The 14,463-nt window shown below is 37.2% G+C and overlaps 1 protein-coding gene across 1 annotated transcript in view; it reads right to left on the minus strand.

The window, feature by feature from the left end:
- LOC129037898 (protein eyes shut homolog) overlaps positions 1 to 14,463 on the minus strand; it is a 518,317-nt gene that overhangs the window by 376,158 nt on the left and 127,696 nt on the right. The gene's annotated exons all lie outside the window — the stretch shown is intronic.

Here is a 14,463-nt window from a genome sequence, read left to right on the forward strand (position 1 = left end):
ATAAGAGTTATAATTTGATGTTCATGGATGGGTTTTAAGATGTAACAAACACCCTAAAATTGTCTGAAAAAAATTTGTATACTTGCATTGTGAAATCAGTGTTTCACCAGATTCTTTTGTGATATTTTGTGATGTAAAGGTTGTATTTTTTGTTAATTTTTAATTTTTGTGTTTACATTGTAGGTATATATATTTATGGGTTTCATGAGATATTTTGATACAGGAATACAATGTATCATAATCACATCAGGATCAATGAAGTATCCATCACCTTAAGCATTTATCCTTTGGGTTACAAACATCAAGTTATACACTTAAAATTGATAAATTTTATTTGATGTAATTATATGTCAGTAAAGTGAAAAAAATTCTGTGACACACAAAGGTTAGAGAACTGTCACACAGAGGAGTTTTATTAATGTTCATTAATTAATATTTAGTGCTTTTCAATAATACTTAGTTATTTTATAAGTAGTATTACTATAATATGCAAGGTTATTAGTTTTAGACTTATAGAATTATTTGTATCTTAAATAATCTTACAAAATCTTGGTGCACATAAAATTTGAAACATTTCATTGTTATAGATCTATATTCATATCTATTAAAATATAATTGGTACATAGAACAAGTGTAACACATGGTATGTTGAAAATGCAACTTCTTTAACATTTGGTAACTAAAAAAAAAAGAAAATGCGACTTCTTTTTTTTTTTTTTTTGAGATAATGTCTAATTTTATCAGCACAACTGAAGTGCAATGGAGCAATCTCCGCTCACTTCAGCCTCAAACTCTCAGGCTCAGGTGATCCAGCTGCCTCAGCCTCTGAAGTAATTGGGACTACAGGTGTGTGCCAACATGCCTGGCTAACTTTTGTATTTTTAGTAGAGACAGGGTTTCACCATGTTGCCCAGGATTGTCTCAAACTCCTGAGCTCAACCAATCTGCCCACCTCGGCCTCCCAAAGTGCTGGAATTACAGAGGTGAGCCACCATGCCCAGCCAACTTTCTTTTTTGTCTTCCTCACAATGGGGGGAATTTTCTCTCCCACTGGATGGAAATTTAGTATTTCTGATTATTTTTACCATCTCTCTAAGTCATACAGTGAGTGAGAAACTAATATCCAGTCTAAGAAATTTAGTAACATTTAAATCTTACATCAGAGATATGATTTCTCCTATCCTCCTTCACCAGCCTATCTCTGTAGGGTGGCCTGACACCTGCTGTCTTCCTTGAGGGGCAGAAGTAACCTGGTTTCTGTTCTTTTTCTCTTTTTATCACCTCTCCTAAGGTTAGCTGCTGTTTCTGACCCTTCCAGCTTTGAATGGGGAGAAAGCAAGGGGGGGTGGAAAGGAAAGACTACACAGTAAAGAAGAGCTGTTAGAAATGGCAATTGTACTGTTGTAACCAGGCATCTTGCTCTTTAGGAAGGGAACATGTTTAAAACTGGTTGTTTCTTTCATGGTAGGATGCCAGATAAAATACAGGATGGTCAGTTAAATTCAAATTTCAAATAAATAACAAATAAGTTTTTTGTTGTTGCTTGTTTGTTTTTTGAGACAGTCTTGCTTCGTTGCCCAGGCTGGAGTGCAATGGTGCGATCTTGGCTCACTGCAACCTCCACCTCCCGGCTTCAAGCGATTCTCCTGCCTCAGCCTCCCGAGTAGCTGGGATTACAGTCATGTGCCACTATGCCTGGCTAACTTTTGTATTTTTAGTAGAGACAGGGTTTCACCATGTTGGCCAGGCTGCTCTCGAACTCCTGACCTCAGGTGATCCACCCGCCTCAGCCTCCCAAAGTGCTGGGATTACAGGCATGAGCCACTGTGCCCAGCCAAAATAAGTTTTTAGTATAAGTATGTCTCAAACATCACACAAAATATACTAAAAATAGTGTTGTTTATTTGAAATTTAAATTTAAGAATCCTGTAGTTTTAGTTGCTAGATCTGGCAACACTATGACTCATGAGCATTTATTCAATCTTTGGAAACCCTTTGTCAACTGCCACGCCTAGGATTTGCAGCCATACCCTGCCTTCTTTGGCTGGTCACTTCTATCTTGGTCTTGCTCTGATTTTTCAAACTCTTATTGTTGACAGTGACTTGCCTGTGTCAGTGCAAACATTGCACAGATTAAGTTAAGTAGACAAGGATGACTTTTCCCAAGGCTATTGCAGTAAGGGAGAGGCCAGAACTCAGTCTGAGCTCAACTCCTTTGTAATAAAGGGTGGGAGAGTTTTTAAGAGCTGGAGTGAGAGAGAACACAGGCTGTCTGTGTTTGCTAATTGACTTTACTCAAAGGATAAGTAAACTTCTCTTAGGACATAGTTTTACAACTGGGAATCAAGGCACCCATTGAAGTTAGTCTTATACCCTCCCCTAGAGGTGGACAGATGGGCTGCTATCTTCTTTTATGATTACATGTCAGGGGAGCAGTGGTTCCAAGAACCTTAAGAAAGATTCCTGGCTGGTAAAACTGACAAGATCTTTAAAAGATTTATGTTTCAAAGGCAACAGAGAAATAATGTAATATGGAAAGTTTTCTAAAGTAAATGCTCCAAGAAAAGGGAGACCAGGGACCTAGTCACGAAGAAACCTTTCTAAAGTTTAGTTAAGCTAAGAAGAGTGTTAAGGCCGTCTTAGTCACTTAACAAGCAGCATTTGGGAAGAACATAAAATGACTTCAGGCCAGTTGCTTTTCCTGAGGGGTACATATCTAGTCCGTGGTAAAGACTCTTAAATTCCCGGTCATCTCCTGCCCTACTGTATGCGGGGTGTAGTTAATTTCCAACCAAACTCTGTCTCTCTGTTTTTCTTCTGTTGTTTTTTTTTTGAGACAGAGTCTTGCTCTTTTGCACAGGCTGGAACACTGTGGTGCAGTCTCTGCTCACTGTAACCCCCGCCTCCCGAGTAGCTGGGATTACAGGCGCATGCCACCATGTCTGGCTAATTTTTGCATTTTTAGTAGTGATGGGTTTTTGCTATGCTGGCCAGGCTGGTTGGACTCCTGACCCCAAGTGATCCACCTGCCTCGGCCTCCCAAAGTGCTGGATTATAGGTGTGAGTCACCCTGCCCAGCCCTCTGTCTCTTTCTTTCTCCCCCTCCTTCTCCTTCCAGACACACACACACACACACACACACACACACACACAGTGCTGCTTTAGCTCAGCTATGAATGTATGACTCTGTAGGTCAACAGTCCATGGTGCTACTTTCCAAGTGATCTAGCTGTAGCTATCTCCAAACACATTGTCAGATACGGTGGGTGGAAGAGGGTGAGAAGTGAAGTCTACAAGATAGCCTTCTTCAAAAACATTTTCTCAAAATTATCTCTTAAAATTCTCTCGTCCAAATACGAACATTTTTAAATCAAGAATACTTTCTAGTTAAATCTTGCTTTTAGGTATGGCACTTCATTTGTTTACAGTGTTATATCCTGTTGTGCAAAAGAAAGTTTATTTTTAATATCCTGTTTATGCCTATAACTTGTGAAGGTTAGTTGTGAGAATCAGGTATAAACAATACAACTTAACTATTACTAAACTGCTTGACTTAAGTTATATGGTATCACAAAAGTTACCGTTTCTTGACCTTCTACACACAATCTTTTACTCTTAGAAATTTACCTACCTGGTTCTGCATTTTATTGAATCTTTTTTTCAAAGGTTATTAAGGCCTTGTTAGCAAGTCCTTCATCAGTGCTTATGAGCACTGATGCCTAGAAATCTCCATAATACTAAGCCGTCATTTTTATTAAAACTTTCTCTTTCCTTGTCTTTCATGACACTGTTCTGCACTTTGGCTGTCTTCTTACCTACCTTTTGCAGACTGTTTCTTCAACCACTTTATAACACACATAGTTTCCAAGGCTCTGTCCTCTGTCTTGAGTCCTCTAATCATTTCTGACTTTTCTACGTCTGCTGCTCCTTCAGTTTCTAACTCATAGTACTTAGTGGTCCAAGCTTAGAAACTCAGCGTCATTATCTACTCGTCTCTTCCCAAACTAGTTGCTAGATCCTGGCACTTGCTTAAATCAAAGCTTTTATCTTTCCTTCTGCTACCACGACCCTTTAAGTTCTCATTGTTTCAACTGAACTGTTGCAGTGGCTTCTTTCTAACTTGCTTTCCTTCCTACAGTGTCTATTAGTTGTCATTGCTGCCATGTCAATTTTATTCAATCATAATTACCTGAGACCTTTGGTCAAAAACTTCAGTGGCTACAGTATAATTATCAAGTAAGCCAGGCCCTCCATGGTCTTACTTTTTAGTGCTTCTACACATACATATCTCCTGCTAAGGCTGAACCAACTTTCTTTTGTTGCTCTACTTGTGTTCATACTGTTCTATCTTTGTGGAACCTTCTTCCTCAAATCCTAGATATAAAATTTCTCCCTTAATTCAAGGCCTACTTGAATATTCTCCCAAATTTGAACTCCTCAAAGCATTGTATCCACAACTTTTTTAGTCTATGTATTTTTTTATCCTACATTACAATTGTTGGCATAAATATAGAATTGATAATATAGTAAACCTAATAATTTGGATGAAGGCAGTGAAGTGACTTTAGTTAGTAGAAATAGAATGTCCTAAGCATGTGAATTCTAAGAAGACACTGGGGAAAATATGAGTTAAGGAGATGAGTTTCCTTTCTTGTCACCAGAAATTATTATAACATAGTTGGAATGTCACTGATGGAGCAGAAGATTTGCAGATGCTGAACTGCACATGCATCAACTTTTAATGATAGAAGAAAAGCCATATACCAATCAAGTTAAGATGCAATGTAACTAGCTAGACACTAGGAGAAGTTTGGATATGAATTTGGATGCCATTAGTAGAGGAAAATGGTTAAGTTTACAAAGAGATGGACTTGGCTTGTAAATAAATAGGATCCTTAGCATATAACTTGGAAACTATTTGGATGTTGCATATCTGTTGATTCTACCATAGATATGGTTTTAGACACTGTTGCTTCATGTTATTTTTGCCTATCTTACTGGGAGTCACTAATGAATTCAACGCATTCAACAAACATCTATCAAATGACTACTACATCCCAAGTACTTGTCAAGGAATACAGTGTTGAGCAAATATATAAAGATTACCCTAATGGAGCTTACATTTTAGCTTCATGGAAGGAAACCCCAAGTTAGGAGTTGTAGATGTTTTTGGGAGGTCCTGGACAAATGTGCCATCATGTTCCCTTGACCATTTTTCCTGGCATTTGTTGTCACCAGGAGCATTGAAACTAATGTGAGATGGAAGACTAGATAAAAAGGAAAGTCCATAAGCCTATCTCATCTATCCTCCTACAGTATACATTCTCTGAAGAAAAGATCTGTATTTGATTCTCCTTTGATCCCCCTATGGCATATCCAATTTTGCATGTTAGGCAAATGCTATATTCTTTGATAAATACAAATACAACTAAAATGATCATATGTGGTAGTTTGAAAACAAAAGTCAGAAAAATATTTTATAAATAAAATGGGATGAGAAAAGGTAATGATGAGATTCCAGCATTTTTCTTGTTGTTAGGGCTTTTCACACTATTGATAAGTCCACCAGAAAATGTTTGCGAAAGGATAGTCTTTATATATGGGTTTATGTATGAATTAAATTATTTGGTTTTATAATTAGGTTTTACTTATTCTGAGAAGCAATGAACTCACAAAGTACAATAAAAATATAATTCAATTTGCTAAAAAATGACTTCCATGTTGCTTTGCAGGAGCACATCTATTATATAATTCAGGTGCACCTGCCCACTTTCTGGCTCACATACTCTTTGAACCTTTTTTCGGTGCTGACAGGTTTTATGAAAATTATGACAGGAAACAACAATTATAAGCAATAAACATTTGCTATTGAATTGCTTTCTAACCATATTAATTTTCATTATCACCATGTTTAGTGGATATGTTGAAAAACAGAACTGCCCTGAATATGGAAAACAAGACTAATTGGGGTTAGGCAGAGTGTTTTCCCGCTGCTTCCAAAAGCCTCTTCAGGCGATGCTATTTGAACACACTCCAAATTTATTTCTCTTCCAATTATAAATGAAAAAACCAACAAGGTCTTTATATGAAACATGTATTAAACATCTTACATATAGTATACTATATTACTTATAGTATTGAATTACTGGGTTCTGACTACAAAATAACATCTAAAATATACTCTGCAATGTTTGAATGTCTTAAAAGATCATATAGACTTATCAAACTAATTATATTAACTTTGATGTGACTCACAAAATAAAGTTAATTTTGAGTCATGGGAACATCTAAAAAATTAACCAAGATGGAGAATCTTTTAAGTTCCTAAATTATATTAAAAAAAATCTCAAATTGGCAAAGGAAGCTATGAAAGCACAGTAGTGAGTTTGAAATAACTTATGCTAAAATTATGGATTATCATTTTTATTATTTTTTTTTTACCAAGCATAGTTCTATAGTATGAATCAGGGCCACTATCAATAACAACTCATTGAAATTTTATCCAAGAGAGTACAACAGAATGTTATAAAGAAAACAGAAAAGAGATGAGTATCTTTACCCTGAACACAGTGCAACTTAGCAGAATAAAAATTATTGATTCTGAATAGAAATGATGCTCCTTTGTCTACAGCACAAATCCCCTTAGCCTTCTATAAAGGCCTTCTATGAGCTAACCTCAGAGTCTGACACACTAATACACATAAAGCTACAAATACAATGGGTCACAAATTATTCATATACAAGTTTATTGTATTTCTTGGTACCAGAAGAAACAGAATATTGTTTGCTATTTCTTTGCTATAATGGAAATAGATTTGATTTACTCAATAGAAATTAAAAATTAATATTACTGATGTTTTTGTTGAGTAGTTTTTCACCTTCCCCAGAAAGAACATCATACAAACTCTTTGACGAAGTTTATAAAAAAGGTGACTGAAATGATGCAATTATTGTTTTAATTTAAAAATATTACATTTTCCACTTATGAGTCTAATTTTATTAAAATCTGTGATTTAAATGAATATCACCAGTTTATAAGTCCATGTATCTCCTTTCCTGAAGAAGCATTCATTAAAAAATAAATCTAACCAGTAATATTCAAAGGTTTAGAAACTATAATTACCTACATTTATTACAATATTGTAAAATTAAATCTCAAGATGCATGAAATTTTAAATACTATATATAAATAAGAAACAATTTATAATTTTCAGTGATTACAATTAAAATGATTATAATTATGATATCAATATCTTATTTACATATAGTACACTGTATGTAAATATAATACTGTATATACTATAATATAGTATATATAAATTATACTAAACTTTTTTACCACATTATACATTTTTGCTTATTTTAGAATTTAAAAAATTAAATTTAATTTTAATTTTAATTAATTAATTAATTAATTAAATTAATTAATTTTAGATTTATATGACTTGAGTTTCATAGACTAAATTATTACATTTACTTGAATAATTTCTTCACATTAGGCATTCACATTTCTATTAATCCATAAACACTGATAAATTTGTTAAGTGCTGATAAAAATTATTTACTGCTCTCTTGTTTCTGTTAGTAAAGCTGTTATTTTTGCTACATCTATTTTTCCCCCACAGAAAAGAACTTCTAAAAATCAGCAGAACTAACATTTCTCCTTTTGATTGTACTTACTTCATTCCTTCATTTAAAGCATGAAAAGAACTGCTCTACATCTGACCAAAGCAATGCACAAGGAAACAATGTTTTAGAACACTCTTTCTCATCCTTCACTGTCACTTCCAATCTAGCATTACTTTTTCATCCCTGATTTCTCTGTTAACAGTTGATCATCATTATTTGCTATTTGATCCTGTCAAAAATCTGAGGCCCCAAAGCTCTGACCCCACTTCCTTTCTCTTACTAAATAAAACATTGTTTAGCACAGCAACAAGATCTTCAATGCAGGAAAAATAAAACTGTAAAACTGGGACAAGAAAGGCATGAAAAACTATCAATATTTCTCACTGTACTTGACATGCCATAATAGCTACCATTCTCTCTCTAGTCTATTCTTAAATCTTCTTTTCTAGTTTAGAAATTCTCTCTGAGTGATCTCATTTGTTCTTATAACTTTAGCTACTTTCTAATTTCTGAAAACTGTCAGATTTTAATCTTTAACACAGATAGTGCCTGACTTAACATATTCATCTGCTTAATGGACAGCTTCACTTGGAAAAATATAGGTAACCTATACTTAACATATTTAAACCCATTTTATTATTTTTCTTCTTTGAAATGTAATCTTTTTCAATATAGAATTGATAATACCTTTCTTGTTATCAACACAAATATAACTTCTATTGCAGCTCTTATTCAACTGCATAGTCCATTTTTTTTGTATGACTCACCATGTGACAGCTGTGAGTTCCTTAAATGCAGGCGGAATGGCTTAATTTTTTTTGTGTGCCCCCAGAAAATAACACATTTTTGGCAAATACTCAATGTTTGATGGCTGAAAAAACATGCCTCTAATTTTTGTCTTGCATTTAATTTTAGAATTTCCATCTACCAAGTTATTCAAATAACAATTTTGTCATAGTCATCCAAACTTCTTCCTTTGTTCCTCTTCCCATCCTTCCACTCACCACATCATTCTATATTTTGTTATTTAATTCAAATGGTTCCTCTTCACTTGTAATGCCATCTTCTTCTGCCTGTACTATTTGAATACCTCCTAACTTGTCTTCATTACTTTCATATCTCCTCTGATAATTACTGCCAAATGTATGTTATTTAAACACAAATTTGAATTTATTCTGTTTAAAGAGTCTTCCCTGGTCCTTCATTGGCAGCAAATAGTAACAGTAACCTTTCAGTTTGGCATAGGAGACTGTTCTTAACTCACCTTCCAAAACTGTCTGATTTCCCTAATTACCCCATGTGATAGTCACACTCTACTACTCGGCACTTTGAACATTCATTAATTTTGAAATTAATAAATTTGTAATCTTGTAATTAACATACATTAATGATTCCATTAATATACTTAAAGCTTATTGGTCTTTACCTCTTAAATCATTTCAGTAATTTTATCTTTTGAAAACATTTATCCCTTTCAGAGAAGTCTTCAGACACATTGCCATTGATTTATATATAGAATATAATACTTTTAAAGTATACTTTGTCAATGGTTATGTCCTTATTTTATCTCTATTGTTCTAAAATTTCTTCCATCATCCCCAGATTAACCTTTTCCAGAGACAGACAAGGCCAGCAAGGGTCTGGGCTGCTGTGATGCTTTAATTAAAAGTGTTCCACTCTGTTCTGTTTTTTATTGAGGGTTCACAAGTAATATTTTGCAAAATATGTTTGCAAAGTTTTACTAAGAAAGGGCATGCAGGACTTCACGTGAAGGTACAATTAAGCTGCTGCATGCTATGACCCAGGCCTCTACGTTGATGGTCCCCAGACTTGTTCCCATCATGGCTGGGTGGATCAGGCACTGAGAATATGACTCGTGCTGTTTAAACATGACCATGTGATTGGAACTAGATGCCAATTTAATAATTCTTAAAATATATCACTTTAATATAGCTTGGGATAATGACATTGTCTTTTTTTTATTATACTTTAAGTTTTATGGTACATGTGCACAATGTGCAGGTTTGTTACATATGTATACATGTGTCATGTTGGTGTGCTGCACCCATTAACTTGTCATTTAGCATTAGCTATATCTCCTAAAGCTATCCCTCCCCTCTCCCCACACCCCACAACAGGCCCTGGTGTGTGACGCTCCCCTTCCTGTGTCCATGTGTTCTCATTGTTCAATTCCCACCTATGGGTGAGAACACACAGTGTTTGGTTTTTTGTCCTTGCGATAGTTTGCTGAGAATGATGGTTTCCAGCTTCATCCATGTCCCTCCAAAGGACATGAACTCATCATTTTTTATGGCTGCATAGTATTCCATGGTGTATATGTGCCACATTTTCTTAATCTAGTCTATCATTGTTGGACATTTGGGTTGGTTCCAAGTCTTTGCTATTGTGAATAGTGCTGCAATAAACATACATGTGCATGTGTCTTTATAGTAGCATGATTTATAATCCTTTGGGTATATACCCAGTAATGGGATGGCTAGGTCAAATGGTAATTCTAGTTCTAGATCACTGAGGAATCGCCACACTGATACCCACAATGGTTGAACTAGTTGACAGTCCCACCAACAGTGTAAAAGTGTTCCTATTTCTCCACATCCTCTCCAGCACCTGCTGTTTCCTGACTTTTTAATGATGGCCATTCTAACTGGTGTGACATGGTATCTCATTGTGGTTTTGATTTGCATTTCTCTGATGGCCAGTGATGATTAGCATATTTTCATGTGTCTTTTGGCTGCATAAATGTCTTCTTTTGAGAAGTGTCTGTTCATATCCTTTGCCCACTTTTTAATGGGGTTCTTTGTTTTTTTCTTGTAAATTTGTTTGAGTTTATTGCAGATTCTGGATATTAGCCCTTTGTCAGATGAGAAAATTGCAAAAATTTTCTCCCATTCTGTAGGCTGCCTGTTCACTCTGATGGTAGTTTCTTTTGCTGTGCAGAAGCTCTTGAGTTTAATTAGATCCCATTTGTCAATTTTGTCTTTTGTTGCCATTGCTTCTGGTGTTTTAGACATGAAGTCCTTGCCCATGCCTATGTCCTGAATGGTATTGCCTAGGTTTTCTTCTAGGGTTTTTATGGTTTTAGGTCTAACATTTAGTCTTTAATCCATCTTGAATTAACTTTTGTATAAGGTGTAAGGAAGGGATCCAGTTTCAGCTTTCTACATGTGGCTAGCCAGTTTTCCCAGCACCATCTATTTATTTTTTTATTTTTTATTTATTTTTCTTTTATTATTATTATTATTATACTTTAGGTTTTATGGTACATGTGCGCAATGTGCAGGTAAGTTACATATGTATACATGTGCCATGCTGGTGCGCTGCACCCACCAACTCGTCATCTAGCATTAGGTATATCTCCCAATGCTATCCCTCCCCCCTCCCCCCACCCCACAACAGTCCCCGAAGTGTGATGTTCCCCTTCCTGTGTCCATGTGTTCTCATTGTTCAATTCCCACCCATGAGTGAGAATATGCGGTGTTTGGTTTTTTGTTCTTGCAATAGTTTACTGAGAATGATGATTTCCAATTTCATCCATGTCCCTACAAAGGACATGAACTCATCATTTTTTATGGCTGCATAGTATTCCATGGTGTATATGTGCCACATTTTCTTAATCCAGTCTATCATTGTTGGACATTTGGGTTGGTTCCAAGTCTTTGCTCTTGTGAATAATGCTGCAATAAACATACGTGTGCATGTGTCTTTATAGCAGCATGATTTATAGTCCTTTGGGTATATACCCAGTAATGGGATGGCTGGGTCAAATGGAATTTGTAGTTCTAGATCCCTGAGGAATCGCCACACTGACTTCCACAAGGGTTGAACTAGTTTACAGTCCCACCAACAGTGTAAAAGTGTTCCTATTTCTCCACATCCTCTCCAGCACCTGTTGTTTCCTGACTTTTTAATGATGGCCATTCTAACTGGTGTGAGATGGTATCTCATTGCCAGCACCATTTATTAAATAGGGAATCCTTTCCCCATTTCTTGTTTTTGTCAGGTTTGTCAAAGGTCAGATAGTTGTAAACATGTGGCATTATTTCTGAGGGCTCTGTTCTGTTCTTTTGGTCTATATCTCTGTTTTGGTACCAGTACCATGCTGTTTTGGTTACTGTAGCCTTGTAGTATAGTTTGAAGTCAGGTAGTGTGATGCCTCCAGGTTTATTCTTTTGGCTTAGGATTGACTTGGCAATGTGGGCTCTTTTTTGGTTCCATATGAACTTTAAAGTAGTTTTTTCCAGTTCTGTGAAGAAAGTCATTGGTAGCTTGATGGGGATGGCATTGAATCTATAAATTACCTTGATCAGTATGGTCATTTTCACAATATTGATTCTTCCCACCCATGAGCATGGAATGTTCTTCCATTTGTTTGTATCCTCTTTTATTTCATTGAGCAGTGGTTTGTAGTTCTCCTTGAAGAGGTCCTTCACCTCCCTTGTAAGTTGGATTCCTAGGTATTTTAGTCTCTTTGAAGCAATTGTGAATGGGAGTCCACTCATGATTTGGCTCTCTGTTTGTCTGTTATTACTGTATAAGAATGCTTGTGATTTTTGTGCATTGATTTTGTATCCTGAGACTTTGCTGAAGTTGCCTATCAGCTTAAGAAGATTTTGGGCTGAGACGATGGGGTTTTCTAGATATACAATCATGTCATCTGCAAACAGGGACAATTTGACTTCCTCTTTTCCTAATTGAATACCCTTTATTTCCTTCTCCTGTCTGATTGCCCTGGCCAGAACTTCTAACACTATGTTGAATAGGAGTGGTGAGAGAGGGCATCCCTGTCATGTTCCAGTTTTCAAAGGGAATGCTTCCAGTTTTTGCCCATTCAGTATGATATTGGCTGTGGGTTTGTCATAGATAGCTCTTATTATTTTGAGATATATCCCATCAATAACTAATTTATTGAGAATTTTTAGCATGAAGCATTGTTGAATTTTGTCAAAGGCCTTTTCTGCATCTATTGAGATAATCATGTGGTTTTTGCCTTTGGTTCTGTTTATATGCTGGATTACATTTATTGATTTGTGTATATTGAACCAGCCTTGCATCCCAGGGATGAAGCCCACTTGATCATGGTGGATAAGCTTTTTGATGTGCTGCTGGATTCAGTTTGCCAGCATTTTATTGAGGATTTTTGCATCGATGTTCATCAGGGATATTGGTCTAAAATTCTCTTTTTTTGTTGTGTCTCTGCCAGGCTTTGGTATCAGGATGATGTTGGCCTCATAAAATGAGTTAAGGAGGATTCTCTCTTTTTCTATTGATTGGAATAGTTTCAGAAGGAATGGTACCAGCTCCTCCTTATACCTCTGGTAGAATTCGGCTGTGAATCCATCTGGTCCTGGACTTTTTTTGGTTGGTAAGCTACCAATTATTGCCTCAATTTCAGAGATTCCACTTCTTCCTGATTTAGTCTTGGGATGGTGTATGTGTCGAGGAATTTATCCATTTCTTCTAGATTTTCTAGTTTATTTGCATAGAGGTGTTTATAGTATTCTCTGATGGTAGTTTGTATTTCTGTGGGATCTGTGGTGATGTCCCCTTTATCATTTTTTATTGCATCTATTTGATTCTTCTCTCTTTTCTTCTTTATTAGTCTTGCTAGTGGTCTATCAATTTTGTTGATTTTTTCAAAAAACCAGCTCCTGGATTCATTGATTTTTTGAAGGGATTTTTTTCTCTCTTTCTTTCAGTTCTGCTCTGATCTTAGTTATTTCTTGCCTTCTTCTAGTTTTTGAATGTGTTTGCTCTTGCTTCTCTAGTTCTTGTAATTGTGATGTTAGGGTGTCAATTTTAGATCTCTCCTTCTTTCTCTTGTGGGCATTTAGTTCTATAAATTTCCCTCTACACACTGCTTTGAATGTGTCCCAGAGATTCTGGTATGTTGTGTCTTTGTTCTCGTTGGTTTCAAAGAACATCTTTATTGTGCTGGAGGAGCCAAGATGGCCGAATAGGAACAGCTCCGGTCTACAGCTCCCAGCGCGAGCGACGCAGAAGACGGGTGATTTCTGCATTTCCATCTGAGGTACCGTGTTCATCTCACTAGGGAGTGCCAGACAGTCGGCGCAGGTCAGTGGGTGAGCGCACTGTGCGCCCCCCGAAGTAGGGGCGAGGCATTGCCTCACTCGGGAAGTGCAAGGGGTCAGGGAGTTCCCCTTCCAGGGGTGACAGACGGCACCTGGAAAATCGGGCCACTCCCACCCGAATACTGTGCTTTTCCGACGGGCGTAGGAAACGGTGCCCCAGGAGAGTATAGCCTGCACCTGGCTCAGAGGGTCCTACGCCCACGGAGTCTCACTGATTGCTAGCACAGCAGTCTGAGATCAAACAGCAAGTCGGCAGCGAGGCTGGGGGAGGGGCGCCCGCCATTGCCCAGGCTCCCTTAGGTAAACAAAGCAGCCTGGAAGCTTGAACTGGGTGGAGCCCACCACAGCTCAAGGAGGCCTGCCTGCCTCTGTAGGCTCCACCTCTGGGGGCAGGACACAGACAAACAAAAAGACAGCAGTAACCTCTGCAGACTTAAATGTCCCTGTCTGACAGCTGTGAGGAGGGCAGTGGTTCTCCCAGCACGCAGCTGGAGATCTGAGAACGGGCTGACTGCCTCCTCAAGTGGGTCCCTGACCCCTGACCCCCGAGCAGCCTAACTGGGAGGCACCCCCCAGCAGGGGCAGACTGACACCTCACACGGCCGGCCAGGTACTCCAACAGACCTGCAGCTGAGGGTCCTGTATGTTAGAAGGAAAACTAACAGAAAGGACATCCACACCAAAAACCCATCTGTACATCACCATCATCAAAGACCAAAAGTAG

This window comes from Pongo pygmaeus, chromosome 5 (genome assembly GCF_028885625.2).
Source record: "Pongo pygmaeus isolate AG05252 chromosome 5, NHGRI_mPonPyg2-v2.0_pri, whole genome shotgun sequence".
Lineage (NCBI taxonomy): Eukaryota > Metazoa > Chordata > Mammalia > Primates > Hominidae > Pongo > Pongo pygmaeus.